The following is a 20,284-nucleotide window of genomic DNA, read 5'->3' on the forward strand; positions in this document are numbered from 1 at the left end:
TTGTACATTGCCAATAGCACAGTATGTGTCTCTTCTACATTTATTTCACTCTCTGGCAAGTTACTTTACAAAATGCACTGGAACCTGACATCTATTGATAGTTTTCATGTGACATCACGCACTTAAGGGATTGCCCCGCTGGAGGGCAAGAAAGCAGTATCTGGCATTATTTGCATGTTTATAAGTGATTGATTTCTTTTATTTAGGTTAAACATCGAATAGTTGTTGTACATTAAAATGCACTTACCGATGAGGAGACAAGGCTATGCAGGGCTCCAGACTGCCACTAAATGGTGGCATTTTGCCACCAAAATTTGAGAGTGTGCCACTGAATTTTACATCCAGTCGCACATGTGCGACCAGTACATTTGACCTTTTTTTGTGATGTGACACTGAATTTGAAACAGCACATTGTACTTTCTGCATGTATCATTAAAGTATTTATTAGTAATACAGTGGAAAATAGTAGAAATTTTAATATTTGGTTAGCATGTTGATTTACAGTGTGTGCCCCTAAATTTTCTGGTTGCGCACCTAAAATTTTCAGTTGGGGCCACCGTGCTCCTAGTGAAAAAAGTTAGTCTGGAGCCCTGCTATGCTTTAAAAGAAAACCCAGAAAGGAGAAACTTGTGAATTTTGTGCCATTCTGTAAACGCATGAACCTCTGTCCCCAGTGAGGAGAAACAAGGGCAGCTTTCAATATAAACTCGCATTTTCAGTGACCACTTCATGTATAAGTAACCTCATGTAAACACTGGATATATTAATCATTGTATTATAGCCATAAATCACAATGAAATAAAATGTCAGACGTAACATTTTTTATTTCGTGCATACCGCAGAACGTAAATAAGTGGGCGTGGCACTCCCATGGCTTGGCATGTTAGACGTGACGTAGAAACGTGTAAAATAATCTACTAATAACAGATGAACGAGTCATTTCTGTAATTTCATAATTAGGGCTGGGCAAAAAAATAAATTTTTCGATTAATCGTTTTTTAAAACATGGTCGATTCAGAATCGATTCTCAAAGAGCAGAATCGATTTTTTTCTTTTTTTTCTGCAAACTTTGAACGTAAGATTAACATTAATCAAATTACTAGTCTTCTTCACTAGATGTCACCCTCTTTTTTGCCTTGCGCGATGTTACCAAGGAGCGAGAGGTGAGCCTGTCATTCTTCCATTTAGTCCTTAAAATGGCGGTTTTGGGTGCTTCATCGATGTTGATAACACCTTCACATAAAAAGTAAGAGGTATGGAGATATTTTAGATTTCGCTAGCAAGACGACGACAGTAGTGTTGTGGCTTTTAATTTCTTTTTATTAATTACCCACTTGTAAACTGCTGTTCAATGTTCTTTTTTTATTAATATAGTATTTGTATTAAATCTATACTCATTGAGTTGAATCGAGTATAAAAACCGACCCGAGATCTGGAATCGAAAATTGAATCGAGAATCGAAATCAAATCGATTTGATAGCTTGTGAATCGAAATTGAATCGATCTGGAACATCTGAATCGATACCCAGCCCTATTCATAATAAGCGCCAGTGAATCCACCACGGGTCTCTCTCGCTCTCTCTGTGCTCATGCAGCAGCAGGTCTCTGGCGTGAGGTCTCTCGAGGCGCGCGAAAGGAGCTGCGTCGCCAAATACAGAAAGCACTTCTTGCACATAATGCTAATAGTTGTACAGTTTTCTGAACTTTAAGCAAGCTAAGACAAAACTCACGTTTATATCACATGTGCTGCTGGAGCTATGTTGTTTGATGTGCCATTTGCTCATAGTGTAAGTTGACCAGATTTTTTCAAATGAAAAGTGGCAACATTTCCTAGTTCAATAGTCAAAATATCATTGAAATCGTATTTGTTATTATCTATGAACTTAAAAAAGGGAACAAAACCTTTTTGAATGTTTTCATATTTTTATTGTTGTGGGTTTAATTAAAAACTCTTTTTTCCATCTCCGTAATATTGCTCGTCTTCGATCTTCTCTCACTTTAGCTGATGCTGAAACCTTAATTCATGCATTAATCACTTCACGTCTGGACTATTGCAATGCCTTATTTCTCAGTCTTCCCAAAAAACTAAATAAAACTTATTCTTCTTTTTCGTCTTCTATAAATCGCAAACGATCTTGAAATTGTGCTAAATAGTTTAAAATCCCCGCATTTAACTCATTCTCCACCAGCCTTTGAAAGATCGCCTGCAAGCATTTTTTTTGTAATTTTCACAAAAGTTTCACAAAATGCCTTTCAGGAAAATTTTCTTCTAAAAATATATAAACATATAAATAAATAAAATGAAAGAAAAGACCCTCTGCTTTCAAACAAACAAAAAGTATGGAGGAAAAAAAAAACGTTTTAACCGATCTATATTTTTTCTCTGCTTTTAAAAAAGCAAAAAGCAGAAATAATTGTATTTTTTATGCAAATGTTTTTTCTTAATTGACAAGATAACTCATCAATGTCAGGAAAAGAGTTAAACAATGCCTTATTAATGTCATTGACACATAAAAAGCACCTTGCAATGTTTAAAGCAACACTATGTAGTTTTTTTACCTTTAAATAATGTCTCTAAAATTATTTCAGTGACAGAACAACTTTTAACTGGACAAATTGTACTGTTGCTGCAACCTGAGCAGCCTCCTAGCTGCTACAAGCACACTCTGAAAGTGGCGGTGGAGGGTAGAGCACACAGCCCCGCCCCTTCCCCTGCCTGCAGAAAGTGTCTGATACCAGGCACTGTTGCGCTTTTTAACCACATGGGGGAGATGTAAGTCATTTTTACATGGAAACTACATAGTGTTGCTTTAAATCCTTTTAGAGCAGCAAGAATGGCTTATATTTTTAAAAACCTGCAGCAATCGGTATGTGCGTCTGCTCAAACCCTGACGTGGCACTAAGCACTTTTCTACGACAAAGACACAAAGATGCAAGCTTTATACATCAGGCCCCTGGTCACCTTATCATACTACGAACATCTTTGATCAGTAAGAAGAGAAAGAGACGCAACAGTTAAGAAACAGTCTAATAGAAAGTAAAGAGAACGGAGCGTCGAGACTCCATGGTCATCACCTCATAGCACCTGTCCAACACTAACCTTAACTTGCCCATATTTTAAATTAGTTAAAAGCTATAGTGAGTGGCAAATTTCTCCAAATATTTATATTCCTAAAACAATACAAACTGAAAAACATATATACTGTGAAATATGCCGTAACTGTGAAATAAAATGTCTCATTCCCTGAAATTGATTTTTGGTCATACCGCCCACCTCTATTACAATACAATATAATATGATATAATCTTAACATTATTATAATCCTGGCGGCAGTATAAGGCGAGAGCATTTCCACAAAATAGATTTAAACATCATCAAAGTGGCGGTCTGGCAGGAATCTGTCAGTGACTATAAAATACAAAATCGAGTGCTTTGAATAGATCGTAAGTGTCCCAAACTTGTAGTTTGTATTTATATCTTAATTTTCCATATGTTGAGAGGTGATTTAAATATTCATGGCTTGAAACAGATGGAAAATTGACTGGCTTGTGCTGCCTCTCTATGGAGAGCCCAATGTAAACTGCTGCTTTTTTGCCCTCCAAAGCCCCTGGTGGGTCACGTGACTGAAAACTTTCAATTGACACCTACGTACAGTACACACATACTTTGTACCCAGCATGCAATGTGACTTTTTGCAATAAAATTTCCACTGACAGAGCAAATTTTGCTTTGATTAAGCCTAGATGTCTAGGCTGTGGACGGCTATTAAGCCCTATTCAGACGGGATTCGTTTTCTACGGGGGTAGATGGACTGGAGTAATGTAACTATACCAAAGGACGTCTGTAATATTGATGGTCAATTCGCATGGGATTAGAATTCTAATTTACCCCCATGCCTGCTATTAGAAAATCCACCAAAACTTTGGTAACGCTTTGTCAATGTACTTTTTATATAATATCTATGCAACAAGCTTATGTCACACCACAGAAAAAATATTTCACTATACAACAAAGCTGTTTTCAGAACGTTGCAGCGTGTGGTGTGGAGAAAGCTTTGTTGATTATAGTAAAACGTACATTATACACACACTGCTACAGTATGCGTGTCACGTTCTCTAGTGGCTGAAGATATGTGATTGAAGTGGAGTGTGTTGAAGGCACAGAAAGAATTGAGATATCTTGACTGTGTATGAGGACCTCTCACTACGGCTAAACAAATAAATGTTTGACAACGTTTAATGAGATGAATGAATAAACGGTCTGTGCTCCAAAAGGTCGAAATGTTTGCGATCCATTACATTCCACACTGTTCTAACCCGAAATCCATTTGAAATCTCTTTTTTAAAAGATTTCCTCTTTGAGCAGTTGATCACAATAATCTTCATCTTAAACTATTGGTTTGACTGGCACTAAGCGTGGCTGAAAAGCACTACTGAAAGAAGTGGAAGTCTGGAAAAATGCTAAGAAACTGAAAATTTCAATATGAGTGAAAGCTTTGCTGACAACCCTCCATTAGAAAAGCTTTTCCAGTAGACAAAGACTGGAGACATGGAGGAGGGGTTAATTTTTCATGAAACCAACAAAACGACCAAATGCAAATTCAAGCATAAAGACATTTAGATAATATTGTTAGCAGGATATGGTGTCAGCTAATGTAGCATTTCAACCCAGGCTGACTCACAATATGTACCATACGACAAAAACAAAATGCCTTTAGTGGACACTTCATAGGAAAGATGCAGCGATATGTACTATGAGAATATAAAGAGTTTGGTTCCAAAATGCAATAAATTAATTTTGACTAATTTGGGTAAAAATTTGTTTTCTTTACCAAGAAAGTGACAAGATCAAAACCACTATTTTCTGTTACAAACTTTCAAATAGCACAATTAGGTTATAATAACAATAAAAATTCAAATCCATAATTTGATTTTCAAAGATGTATTATAAAAACTTTTTTTTCACAAAATGCTATAAATCTATTGAATCAATATATAAATGTGCATTAATCTTTGCCATGTTATATTCATTTAGTTGACTAGTGGTATACACTGATTTAAAAAAAACATTAATGGCATTAATCAAAACACTATACTTTATAATATTAAAAACATTGTCATTGCTGCTGTCATCCTTGGGACGTTATCGATGAACTTTTTTGACAGCGATCAGCTGTAAAATGTTTTGTTCCTGCTCGATTTCGTTGACTTCGCGTTAAACAATGAAAAATTTTCCATAAGAGGTCAATGTGTTGGCATGACAGAAGCTTGATGCTGTCGTGTGAGAACAAACAACTGCCGGCATTTTCCTGTCTCCCGAGTGCCTCTCACGTAAATTATTTGATTTTGATGGCTTACGTTTCATTCCTGCCACAAAAAAATCACCACAGGTTTATCAATGCCATCAAAAGTATTATTTTGTTGTTGTTTGTAGATCACAAAGTACAAAGCAGATGAGGAAAACTAGGATTCTGTGTGTATTTAACGTGCCGACATTATTGTTTACAATGTGTGGAATGGTGCGCTGTGATTGGTTAAGCGGATCTATTGCATTCTGCAGAGAAGGAGGACTGGCGTTTGTCGCGGTCTGTAAAAAAGAGAGAAAAAAGATGACAGAATAACAGGATATTGGATTTTGTGTAAAATAAAGAATTTACTTTTTAATCCTGACCTGTTACAATACTGATTTTGGCGGTAACAATTTTTTCAAAAATGCAGTTTATCGCGTTTTGAAACCAAACTCTTCATATATTTGCTCTTCGTAAAAGAGTTTCATGATCAAAAATAGTAGGCTATGTCTCCTTAGAGAACCACTTCTGTTAGTCCTCCAGTATGATCCCCTCAGGTGTGCTCAATCCTAAATATGAGCGTGACATTTTCAGTCTCCCATTTCATTTCCTGAATGCCTTCTTCATTGGGCATGCATCAAAAAATAGAAATTCCCATCTGTGTCGGAATTAACAAAAACGAGGTTAATAAGCTGCTATGCTGTCTGATACCTACATAGACAGCTGCCTCCTAAGACAGCATCCAAAATTTAAAACTTCAGAAACCTTAAGTGATCTATAGAAGAAGAAATTTCTCAGCACAAGAGATCTGACTTGAGATAACAGCAGGATACTCTGATAAGTAGTAAAGAGCAAAAACCCAAATTAACATCGGTAACTTTACTGCTTTACCACAAGATACAAACAGCTGCAGGAGGCAAAGGGTCTGAAAGGGTCGTTGCACTGTTTATTTTGGTAAGGTAGGTACGCGATATGTTTGTATAGAGATGGATTCAGATATTCTACTTTGATGAAACATTGGGTTGCTTATGAAATTTGTGTTTGTACATGGATTAGCGTAATGATATAGTCACAACTAGGGATCCACCGATAGGATTTTTTGGGCTGATACCAATTTAAACAGACAACTTCTGGCCGATACCGATGCCGATATTAAACACTTGTATACAATACTATACAGTTGGTCTATTAGCTAGTTTATTTTTACTGAACATGGATTGGATCTAATTAACATTCAACTGACCAACATAATAAGAGAGGCACAAATTAAGCTAAAACAAATATAATAAGACAGCATGACAACCTTCAAAGGTGGTTTTTGCTATTCAGCATTTATTTAATTAACAACAAATTTTTTTACATATAATGGATTTCTTTATTCAGTTAATTAATAAACAATAGGTATCGACCTTTCTCATGCTATTGCCGATATGCCGATGGTTTTTAAATTCATCAAAAATTGGCCGATAAATATCGGCGGCCGATACATCGGTGCATCACTAGTCACAACTGAAAGTGTGCTTTAACTAATTCTGATGTAAACCAGTTATTTTGGTAATGTTATGCACTTTGTACTGCAAAGTTTTCTCACTGGTGAATGAGATGATATGTGACCGTCTGATCTGTGTGTGTTCATGTGTTTTGAAAGAGGCGTTACTTTGAATGCTGATTTGAATGGAGGGTGGGATCGTGATTTTATTGTTAGTCGGCTACCGTTAGTATTTTTCAAAATGTGTACCCTACTTTACATCTTCCCTCTTTAGACTGTTTGTTATGATTTGAAACAGAGCAAGTGTTTTGACCGGACTAAACCGAGCACCGTCATTTAAAGTAGGGCTGCACGATTAATCGTTTTTAAACCGAAATCGCGATGTGAATGGATGCGATTTTCGAATCGCAAGAAATGCGATTATTTCGATTCAAAACTATTAAATATAACAATCATCTAGTACGCAGTTTTTGACAGTTCGCTTCATGCGCATTTTACGTTTGATGCAGTTTAGACCAATAGAGTGCATGAACACTGAGGTGCTGACTACACGTCATCACACCATTTGGAAAACATGAGCGCGAGCAGCAGTTCAACTCCTCAACAAAGTGTACGGCCATATGATTTCCGCGATGCGGAAAACACGGACAGAATCGAGAAATGCATACAAATGGAATTAACTGCACAACGCAGAATGTCATGAAGTTGGCAGATTTTGGATTCAGTCATTTTAAAAACGCATTATAACTCATTAACCGGCAAATGAAAGGACAGAAATGCGCGAAAACATTTCCCTTTTGTGTAATGTTGGACTTAAAGACAGGTGTATATACGTCCGTTTCTCGTCATGCATCGCAAACAATGACAAGCGCCTCATCAGACTATAAGCAGGTTTCATTAAAGCCCGGAACACAGCAGACGAAACAGGTACATTATACTTTCTTGCACGCGCACATCTGCACCGCTTTGAATATTTACAGGCATGAGGGTTCATGAAGCGCGCACACAGAGAGCAGTCAGCACACGCGTGATCACTAAACTTAAGGTTAAGTGAACATAAACAGCTGGATGTTTATCAGTATATTGAAGCAGAGCAGTTTTAAAGCTGTCTTGTGTCTTAAAGTGACAGTAACCTAGTGCTTTCTGTGTCAGAAATGTTTATTACACACCAAAAATTAAAATCACTCCTTACTCTTAACTGAACAAGCTTCTGCAGCTCCACATTTAAAATCCTACAGTGAGGACTGTGCAGTGTTTTATTTGTATTTTTTGCTTATGTTAAATCATAGATTCTAATAACTAATATATTTACATTTATTACAGATGCCTGAAAAGTAAAACAAGATGAGTATAGTCTTATGATTAAAAGAAAAACTAAACATTTGCTTGTCAGATGCATTGTTGTAGTGACAGCCAAAATACATTGGCCTATATGTTATTTTAAATAAAACTTTCAAAAAAAAAAACATTTAAATTGTATATTTTTTAATGTTCTTAGATTTAAAAAAAAGTGTGTCTGCAGAATAGCAAAGTCCTGCAGACAACTTGGTACAATGTTTAAGAGGTTTTAAATAAACAGTAGCACAGCATCTTTCTTTGGTGCTATTAAAACCACCACAACAAACCTGGATGTACCTCTTTTATTATATACTAATGAATCGCACTTTAAATCGCGAATCGCAATTTTGATCAGAAAAATCGCAATTAGATTTTTTCTCCGAATCGTGCAGCCCTAATTTAAAGTGTGCCTATTTTTTATTGCTAAAAACGCTATTTTATGTATTTGGTATAATACAGTGTGTATGGTTCAAAATAATGCTGCTGCGAATAGTCGACGTAGTCGACGTAATCGACGATGAAAATTTGTCGACGGCAATTTTTTTAGTCGAGGAGTCGCATATTTATTTTTTTCCGTCTCAAACGGCCCACTGTAATTCTGTCTCATGTCTCAAATGGCTCAATGTAATTCACCTCCACACCAGTCCGTGCGCTGTGCGCGCCCTGCTGGTTAATCTGCTACGGTATCATCTTTCTTCCCTCTCCCCCTGCCTTCACTGCTTTAATTTTGAAAAATTGGCGGTGGCAGGTGAGTCTATGGAATTATGAGTCGGAAAGCTTCCGAAGTATGAAAGTATTTTAAGCCAAGTTGTGATAAAAGAGTGGTCCTGTTACACCGTGCCAAACGTCGCTGGCTTATCACGGGAGCACAACGACAATGCACGAGCATCTCAAACGAAAACACTCGGGAGTTATTGACGATACACCCACAGAGAATAGGACAACGTAAGTAACTGTTATATGATTATTAATGAAACGGCGAGCTAGTCAGTACTGTTTTATTAACTCTTTTGAGAAGTACAATGACTCTGTCTTTGGATGTTAAAGGCTATCAGTGTTTGCTCGTGATTCCGCCACGGAATCAACACTGGACGCAACAAATAGATTTTTCATGATTCCCATTTACATTTTTATTTTACTATTTTAAACGGCTCAATTCATTGTTGCGAGTGTTCAGCGTCTCTCTCTCTCTCTCTCTCTCTCTCTCTCTATCACTCATGTTGCTTGCAGCGCCTCGACCGCGCGCGCCTCTCTCTTACGTGACAGTGAAAAGGTGGCAGTGTTTTTAATGTACTTTCTTTTTTGCGTAAACGTCAACATTTACAGATGTCTCTGACAAAGACGACTGATCGAATTAACATGACTTGAAGAAACATTAGCAGTAGTGTGAGTCTGTGTGCGAGCTTTCTCCCTCCCTATGATGCTGTATGCCGTGTTCTGTAGTCTATGTAACAACAACAGTGTATTCTCTTATATTTCTGAATTTGCACCGAATTGTCTGCGCTATATCACTCGCATTTAAAATCAAGAAATGGCTCAAAACACAACAACAATTATGAGAAGAGCAACAGCAGTAAAGCTACAATGTAAATGTATGGTGATTTTTGCATATCTAAATCAGGATTTTAGCAGCAGTTAAAGGAACAGCTGGTTGGATAAAAAACGAGGTGATGGGTCATGTTTAGTCACTATTTTATAGGCTACAACAGAACAGATAATATGTAAAATAGCATTCAGTTGTGTTAAAATGCAATATAAGATCAAAGAGTAGAAGTGAAACATCATATTTCTGTTAAGCATCTACTTTGCACTGGAAGTTTTTATTATTATTTATATTGTTTACATTGTAATTTTTTATTTGGTAACATTTAAGTTATTCATATTGTTTATGACACCGGTGGGTTCAAAATAAAATGGACACAATGAAATAACAAACACTTGAGTTTTTTTTAATTAGTCGTTTAGAATAGTCGACTATTCGAAAAATTAGTCGAAAGATTAGTCGTTAGAAAATTAGTCGTTAGTGGCAGCACTAGTTCAAAAACACATTATTTTCCATATACCTTACATTTTTGTAGCCCCAGATATCCTGCCTTACTCAAATGCACTGATTTTGTACAAAACTCATCGATCTGAAAAGCGTTGTGTCCCTGATTGGCCAGCTAACCTGTACATTGTGTTTGGCCTTAATACCTCTGACGTCAGTCGGAAATGTGACGCTCCTTACCATGTTTGAAAGATTCGCTTACAATGCAATGCTAAAAGGAGTTAACTTAAAGGCCAAGTCCGAAGCGGGTGGAATTATGAAAATGTCGGTCTTGTCCACATCACCAATCACAGGAAGTAAACTGTTGCCTACAATCCCTGTGTTTGTTGTAGTCCAAGAAAAGAGATTTACATTGGAGATGATAACTCGCATCATTGTTTACTTTGGGGTGTGTACCTTTTGCATATCGTTAACACGTACTAATACACACCTACAGTACACCCCAAAGGAAATGTAAAAATCGGAAAATAGGTGCTCTTTAATATCAATTGATGCTTTGGCTAAGCCTGTGCACTCCTACAAACATGACGCAATTATTGCCACTCAGTTAGGAGCAATACTTGGTACCACTTTTAAAATTTAACTTGATGTGTTTGATAAATTATAAAGAACTATAACACATTGCTGTCAACTTTAAATGTGATATGGGAAATAAGAGCTAAGTACCATGAATATTTCATTACTCATACTTCATAGTTCATCTTCCAGTGTCTTATTTCATAGGCGGAAAATTGCATTTACAGTTCATAATTGCTTTCAATTTACAGCAGTGATACAAATTATACAGATATTATTGCTTTGGTATGATTTTCTGTAATAACGTTAATAAGCTTAGTGTTTGGAGCCGGACGAAGGATGTTACATTTCGGTATTCTGTATTCCTGAAATGATGACATGTTTTATCTTTCTCACACCTTGAAGGATGGGTATTGTTATTGCATGTAAACTTTAGTTTGGTAACTGGCGTCTAGTGACCAGTGGCAGCTGTCGGGTGCAAGGGGTCAGGGGCCTTTCTATGACAGATGATGTCTGCTCATTAGAGGGAGATGAGAACAAGCCCCTGCAATGAGTGTCATGGTAACTCATTAATCGCCTGACACACAGATGTGGCCACAAAAAGTTGAGCAGAATAGAGTAGACAAGAGAAGAAAAAGAGAGGAAGAGCTTTGATCTTATAATGTACACTACAAATAAAAGTGATGTGATGGCACAAAACTAGACTTCTCCCATGCACTAAAATAAACTGTCTATGAAAACGCTTTGCATACTAGAAGCATACCCAACACTTAACACTCTAAGAAAAGATGTGTTAATTTTTACACTTTTTTGTGTTATTCTATTAACACATTTTGTGTTGATTTTGTGTTAAAAGTAACACAAAATGTGTTGTTCCAATAAAAACACAGAGATGTGTGTGTATTCTGGGACAACGCATTTATTGTTTTAAACACATCCGCTTTAAGAGTATAATAAACTTTTCATGTATTTAAAGTTTTATTTTTGGGACTTTCTAAGCCTTTATTACTGACAGGACAGTATAGGCTGACAGGCAGTACATGGTGGATAAACAGAAATCAAATCCACCAGGGAATCAAACCCGCAATTGCACCATATGTCGGAGCGCTGCTTACAAGACCAAAACATTATAGTTTTTAAGAATCAAAATTAATTACAGATGAGAAGGGACCCTGGGAGCCTGGAGAGAGAAAATTAATCCATAAATAAGCAAAAACAAATAAATAAGTTGGAGAGCAGTTGCAGTCTACAGTTGTAGAGAAAAAATGTATTGTGATTGATTGTGTTAATTCAAAATCAATCAAAATGTAATCACTAAATCTAATAATTAAATTAAATTACAAATCCGGTTAGCACATTCTAGCCATATATGCATGTGATAAACAAAAAGATGCACATTGTGCACTAAAAAAGATATTTCGGTCCCTAAAGACTATCTTCATAACTTCAAATATTGAAAGACAAAGCTCATTACAAGCAATGAGTAAACACACTATGGGCCCTATTTTAACGATCTGAAACGCAAGTGCGAAGCGCAAAGCGCAAGTGACTTTGTGGGCGAATCTTGGGCGCTGTTGATATTTTCCCGGCGGGAGAAATAACTCTTGCGCCAGGCGCAAATCAATAAGGGGTTGGTCTGAAGTAGGTTCATTATTCATAGGTGTGGTTTGGGCGTAACATCAAATAAACCAATCAGAACGCTATCCAACATTCCCTTTAAACGCAGGGGCGCAAGTTCCATGGCGGGTTGCTATTATTATGACGGATTTACCAGGCGCACGCCAGAAGCGGTTCACAGCCGAGGAGACCCACGTTCTTGTAAGAGCAGTCAAAGACAGAGAAGTTGTTTGGTATGGGGATGGGAGAAACCCGCCCAAATCAGTGTAGGTTAAACAGGCGTGAGAGGAAATAGCCACAACTGTCTCATCAATTGTCCTGGCATCCCCAGGACGTTGCGCCGCAAGCGCTACAATGATGTCAGGAGACGAGGGAATCCCAAGCTTGCCAGCATAAATCGGGCACGCCGTGTAACGGGAGGTGGATCTGCCTCTACACACGACCTGACGCCAGCAGAGGACATCGCTCACCGCTGAAAGGGTTTGGGGGCTTTGAAATCGGACCCAAGAAACGCAAGCAAGGTCCAACCCCAAAGTACACTTACAAATCAAGTTCATATACATTAAGGTTTCTTATGAAAACATATTAATTATTATTTACATAAAATAAACGTAATACAGCCACACAACAAACTTATGAAAATATTTTAATCGTTATTTGCATGAGCATTTTTTTAACGCTGCCACACAATAAATAAAAACTATCACCACAATGCTCACCACAATGATTTCCCTTATCGCATGTGTTAATATTTTTTATTGTAACAATTTATGATTTGCAAAAATAACTGTTGCATCTGTGTAGATTAGATAAGCAATGCGCGTTGTGCACGCTATACATTATGGTCAAGCATGCGCCCTTAAAATAGCATAATGAACAACGCGCAACGCGCCAGTGACTTTAGACTCGTTTTTTTTGGTCAGTGGCGCAATTGTTTTTTGAAACTGCAAAATAGCATCAGGGATGGTTTGCGCCCGAACACGCCTCCTTTTTTGCACTGAACTGCCCAGGGAGCGCAAGTTCATTCCCTAGTTTGCTAACGTGCGTCTGTGGAGGGAAAAACCCGCTGTGCGCCAGTGCAAAATACGAATGATACATGCGTCACTGACAAAGTCAATTGCGCTGGGTGCAAGATAGGGCCCTATATCTATATATGAAGAGTTTGGTTCAAAATGCAATAAACGCCTTTTTAAAAAATAGTTAATGCCAAAATCAGTATTGTATCTGGTCAGTATTAAAAAGTAAATTCTTCATTTTACGCAAAATTCGATATCTGCCTTGTTATTCTGTCATCTTTTCTCCCTTTTTCAAACTGCGACAAACGGCAGTCATACTTCTCTGCAGAATGCATTAAATCCACTCAACCAATCACAGTGCACTATTCCACGCATTGTAAACAATAAGGGCACAGCTTTGACTAAACACAAAATTCTTGTTTTCCTCATCTACTTTGTACTTGATAATTTTGTTTTGTTGGTTGTTGATCACGAAGTACAAATAATTTACATGAGAGGCACTCAGGCGAAGGAAAAATGTCGGCTGTTGTTTGTTCTCACACAACAGCATCAAGCTTCTGTCATGCTAACACACTGACCCCTTATGAAAAACTTTCTATTATTATACGCAAGGTCAACGAAAATCGAGCAGGACCAAAATATTTTACAGCTGATCGCTGTCAAAAAAGTTCAGAGACGACGTCCCAAGGATGACAGCAGCAATGACAGTGTTCTTAAAGCACAAGTTCGGTATTTTACACTTAAAGCCCTGTTTTCAGATTGTTTATGATAGAACGGTTTTGACAGAAATGTCGACATATGCGGCTGCCCCGAGAATTTTTGGGTGTTTGTGTTTCACCTCCCACCTCTACAATGGGTTTAATGGTGCACTGGAACAATCCTTCCTAAAATGCATTAACTTTTGTTTACAAAGACGTGAAACTCACCGAGTGGTCAGGGGTGTTCACCGATATGCTCACACAAAAATCGCTGCAAAAGACGCATTCCAAAAGGTTTTATCGTAGTTTTTGTCCAACTCCATTGACTTGTATTAGATGTGCTGTGAGGTACAGTATTACTCCGCGCCGGGAACTTTGTTTCTATTCTTGCAATTGGCAAACGCGGATTAGCGCCAACACCTGGGCTGGAGTGTCTATTATTCAAGCTCTCAGCGGAAGAATATACGGGTGTGAGGCATTTGGAAAAAAAGGTCCACAAGTTAACAATGAATGCTAAAACACCTGTTGGAAAGCATCTTTTGCAGCGATTTTTGTGTGAGCATATCAGTGAACACCCCTGACCACTCTGTGAGTTTCACGTCTTTGTAAACAAAAGTTTTATGCATTTTAGAAAGGATTGTTCCAGTGCACCTATAAACCCATTGTAGAGGTGGGAGGTGAAACACAAACACCCGAAACTTCTCGCAGCAGCCGCATATGTCGAAATTTCAGTCAAAACCGTTCTATTTCACAATAAACAATCTGAAATCAGGGCTTTAAGTGTAAAATACCGAACTTGTCCTTTAATATGACAAAGTAAGTGTTTTGATTAATGTTATGTTTTGATTTGAATGCACATATGGAACTTTAATGTAAGGGAAATGTCATTTTGGACATTATGTGATCTAATGTAATATTGTTTTGATATGGATTTATTGCATTTAGCAGAATTTTTTTATCAGGTTTTATGATAAATCTTTGAAAATCAAATTATGGATTTGAATATTTACTGTTATTATCACCTAAAGATGCTATGTGAAAGTTTGTAACAGAAAATAGTGGTTTTCATCTTGTCACTTTCTTAGTATAGAAAACACATTTTTACGGAAATTAGTCAAAATGGATTTAATGCGTTTTGTAACCAAACTCTTCATATAATTTATTCAAGGCCAGCTAAACAGAATTAACCAGTGAACCAATGAACAAGCAGCAACCACACTGAGAAAAAGTGCTATTGAAATTACATACCAGATTTTAAATGCAACGTCCAAAGAAAAATAATTGTATCTTTGATGATGAACTCGCGCAACTAGCGTGATTAAAAGTGTTGGCATGTCTAAATTTGGTAAGCCAAACCAATCAACACCGTCCACAATTCATTTGGTCAAACCTTAAAGTAACAGTATGTAAGAAATTTATATAATTTAATCATAAAATGGTCCTGATATGTCACTAGACATTAAGAAATCATTTTCATTTCAAATACTTATATCACTCACAACAGTGATCTGGCCAAGATATTGTCATTTAAAAAGTGGAGTTGCAGCCCTCAACTGATGTTTATGTTGTCATTTTGTGTATTGGCCACCAGTTGTGTGATTGCAGTACCAGTTTTAGCCACAAGTTTTGTGATTGCAATACCAGTTTTGGCCACAATCCTACATACTGTTACTTTAAAGGTGCAGTGTGTAATTTTTAAAAGAATCTCTTGACAGAAATGCAAAATAATATACAAAACTATATTATCAGGGGTGTATAAAGACCTTTTTATAATGAACTGTTATGTTTTTATTACCTTAGATTGAGACATTTTTTTTATCTACAACCACAGAGGGTCCCCTTACGTGGAAGTCGCCATTTTGTGCCGCCATGTTTCTACAGAAGCCCTTAACGGACAAACTTTTTTTTACTAAATTGTCTCTGTCAATTACATGTTTTCCAGTGGCGGGTACCATAGCCTCTCTATGCGTTTCAAAACGAGGGGTGAGCAGTGGACTGAGCCGTTGGTTGCAATTCACAACCCAACCACTGGATGCAGCTAAAATGTACACACTGCACCTTTAATTCTGTCACCAGCAACGCAACAGCAACAGCAATGTCATTCAGTAAGAAACCATAGCTTTATTAAAAAATTGTCTCAAAGATTTAAGTGCATGAGTTTCTAAGAAGCCTATAGAATGTAATAAATGTACATGTTTAACATGAAACATAGTAAACATAGAAAAAAGGAGTGTAAGCTGGGACACCACTTGAAGCTCAAGTCTGCACTAAAATCCTATGTCACTCTAAAGCCATTTCTTTCTCTCTCTCTCTTTGCTCTGCATTCATCTGTATTCCTGACGAAATGCTTTGGGACTCCCTGCATCCTTCTCAAACCACATCATGAACAATTCATAGATTGTATTTCATGCAAAGTGTCTGCCTATCTTTTAAAGAACAATCATTTAAATGTACAGTATTAGCGCTACCTTGCCTGCATGCATGCCCATGCTCTAAACCAGCCAATATCACGCATGAAAAATCATAATGCAAACTATTGTAGAATTTGCATCATAGACAATTAAATCAGAGGTGAAAGATCATAAGTGTACAACCAGGTTGATTTCACAAGTTTATTTGAAGAACTCGTTCATATAGGGATATCATCCAATCCCAAAATGTCTATATACAGTATCATGAATATTGCAATGTCCAGTCAGTGTAATAAAGTGCATGTGAAATGTGATTTGACAAATAGCCCTTTGAGACACTAATGGCTTAAGTCCTACTGTTAGCAGGTATTGACGGTGACACATAACAGAATGTATTCTCTTATAATTTAACAACCCTGTAATGTTAGCCAAGGGACACTGATACTAAGGTGGGTGGCTGGTTGCTAAGAAGCAGACGTAAATCGCAGAAGGCATTCTGATTGGTTAGCGGAGACTGAATTCATAATAGCTTCGAATGCGCACAGAACTTTAGGTGTTGAGGGTGTTGCACATTACGTTTCTTCGCACACGCCATTGTGAATTCATTTGTTTGGAACGACCCTAATGTCTCCCTCCTACTGCGCCTTACAAAAGATACAAAAATGTTTTAAATTGGAACTATGACATGTTGGGACATGAGGGCAATTTTTGTCTCATCATGGAGAAGCAACAAATTAGCAACAATCGACCCCGCGCAGTCACATTTAGCCCCTTGTACCACAACTAAGTTCCTCCCTGTGCTTTCTGTGCATGTCGATGAAAGCATTATATGCAAGCTCTCTGCCCAGAATCACCATAGACACGCTAATTAAATCACCCGTGACAGACCGAGCAGAGGAACAATAATGATGACATCCACAACCCCATAAACAGCCATTAAAACTCTCTGAACACGGAACCACGACCCTGTTAATGATGCAACCATTAGGAGGTAAATTACATTTGATGAAACAGAGACAGTCTGGATCTCCAAATCTAGACTTACTCGCTGTCTACAGTCTACATGTGCAGCTGTTTACATGAAAAGCGGTCTAAAAAGAAAAGGATCCTCCTAAGAAACGGATCTGAGGCGTGCTTCATGAACAGCTACTTTATCAACATCTGCTCACATGCAGCACACAAACAGAACTAATAGGAGATGCTGAATTGTCAGTAGTTAAGCTAACAATTCAATACTTTCATAAACAAACAATTTGTAGCACAAGCAAACGTTGGGTGAATTTATAGATTTTTCATTAGACTGAACCATTCCCGACAAAACCTACTCGTAGGTATATATCAATTTCCTTCAGCTACATCGTACAGATGGAAATTGTATTGTTTGTTGAGAATGATCAGAAATACTTATGGAATTAATAATTGTCATTTTCTTTAAAATTGTAAACTTGATTGTTCATTTGATTTCACATTCAAATGTTTATTTTATACAGCCATATGAATGACATCAATAAAACAATGTGTAACTTGGTGGTAAATGCATTAGCTAACATGAGCATACAATGTTCAAGATGTTTAGCATTTGTGACCCATGCTGGTAAAATGAGTCGGAATGAGCAAATTTTCAAAAATTGGTTATTTATATTTTGACATTCTCTATTAAAAACATTCAAACGATGTATGATTCTTTTGGAATCTGACAAAAAATTGACAAAGCTACACGTAAAAGCAAAATCACCACATGCATAAATCCAGATTTACTGTAATGCACAGATCCAGTATAATGTGTTGGGGGTAACGCATTACAAGTAACGTGCATTAAGTGAATAATATTACTTAAACTACACTATTCAACCACCGCACTGCCATTTAGTCAGGGCTCAAAATTACCTTTTTTTTTGGTAGCACTGGTGCTCCCAACTTTAAAGAGTTAGGAGCACCAGCAAAAATTTAGGCGCATCCATCCAAAAATTAAAAAGCACCACAACTACAATGTAAATGTTAATAGATTTATTTTATTAAAAATAAAACACCACCACCGGGCTTTACACGTCCTATGGCCAGCATTTAAAAGTTGGTCTTCTATTCTATTTTATTTTTTGCTGCATAAATTCCTAAATTAATACCCAAATGCTGTTGAAATAGTATAGCAGCAATAATAATTTAACAATTACAGGTAACATGATTAAGATTACATAGAAAATCTAGCAAACACGTAAAACACTGATTAATTGTGACATTACAAAAGTGACCCTAATATAGAAGGCTAATATATATTGGTATTGATAACTGCATTACCAGGATGCTTTTACTACTAAATAGGCAATGTTTTAAAAAAATACTACAAAAACATACCATCAGCATTGTCGTATTCCACAGCAACATGGACCACAAGGACGTTTGTCGAATGTCCATTCACCAGCGCATGCGCACATACACCATCAAACACACTTTGACCGACAGGTCGGTGTCTCCATCAATAATAAACACATTTGTCATGAGACGTCTTGTGTTTTTGGCACTTTCGCCATGTTTAAGCAAGGTACGTCTGGCGCTTAAAATGTTTGGATTCCGCCATTAACGCCGTTTTACAGGATTCACAGTAAACACAGTAAGTTACATTTTCATAGCGGAGACACTCGAAATCTTTAAGCCACTCTCTCTGAAAGGTTTAACGTCAACTCGTATTTTCCGGATCGTCGTCAAAAAAATACAGTAATAACCTTGGCTGTAATCGGCTCGCTCTCGTCATGCTCGCGACGTGTTCGTCTTTTCACATTTCCGCGCTTCACGGCAACAAGGAATGACTGACGCTCATATTAGCCAATCTGCGGTCTTCATTAAACGCAAGAACTTAATGGTGAAATTTGATTGGTTATGTATCGTTGGAGAGAACACTGAACCTGGGACAGCGCCAGCATGCAGGATCACAATCAACTCGTGTCACAACAAAATGGGCAGTCGCACAAATGCTCCTAAATATATTTTAAGGTCGCACAGATTAAATTTTGGTCGCATATGCGACCAAAATGGTGGCAATTTCGAGCCCTGATTTAGTGCAGAGATCAGCTCATTTGCATTTAAAAGGACACACCCAAAAATGGCACATTTTTGCTCACACCTACAAATTGGCAATTTTAACATGTTATAATAAATGATCTATATGATATTTTGAGCTAAAACTTCCTTACTCTGGGGACACCAAAGATGTATTTACATCTTAAAAAACTCTTGTGAAATGATCCCTATTTTAACATCAAGCAAGTCCTGCACTTTATTTTCTAATTCTTGCATGTATTAAAACCGAAACCAAAATGTCAGACGAGCATGTGGATGCACACATCTGATCTTTGTATTAAGATTACACTTTTAAGATGGTACACTTCTCAGAAAACGTACAAATAAAAGACAATTTTAGATGTTTAATGAATATTTAGAACATTGTGATCGCTAGACGAGGGCTTAATGTACTTATTTTTACAGTGCCCTCCACAATTATTGGCACCCCTGTTTAAGATGTGTTAAAAGCGATCAAATTAATTCTTTCTTTTTTTTTGCAGAAGCATAATCTCTAACAGAAAAATTTTGAAAAATATACCCTTTAGCACAAGTTAATAATAATTTTTAAAAAGTCCACGAATTAGGAAAAAATATATATTATAAAATCACCTGTTCCACAATTATTGGCACCCCTAACAATTCCTATGAAAAATAATTAAAAAAAAGTTTTAAATATATTTATCTGTAGTTGCTAAAGTTGGTCAGGGTATCTAGGAAGTTTTAATTAGTAATTCATGACTTCCTGTTTCCCTGGAGTATATATATGACGTGACAAAGAGGTCTAATTCTCTTACCCATTTGTCATCA

At 37.0% G+C, this 20,284-nt stretch overlaps 1 protein-coding gene across 3 annotated transcripts in view; it reads right to left on the reverse strand.

Annotated features, from left to right (window-relative positions):
* Positions 1-20,284, reverse strand: part of gabrg3 (gamma-aminobutyric acid type A receptor subunit gamma3) — a 189,260-nt gene that overhangs the window by 140,258 nt on the left and 28,718 nt on the right. The window lies entirely within an intron of this gene.

The sequence above is a fragment of the Misgurnus anguillicaudatus genome, chromosome 8 (assembly GCF_027580225.2).
Source record: "Misgurnus anguillicaudatus chromosome 8, ASM2758022v2, whole genome shotgun sequence".
Classification (NCBI taxonomy): Eukaryota; Metazoa; Chordata; class Actinopteri; order Cypriniformes; family Cobitidae; genus Misgurnus; species Misgurnus anguillicaudatus.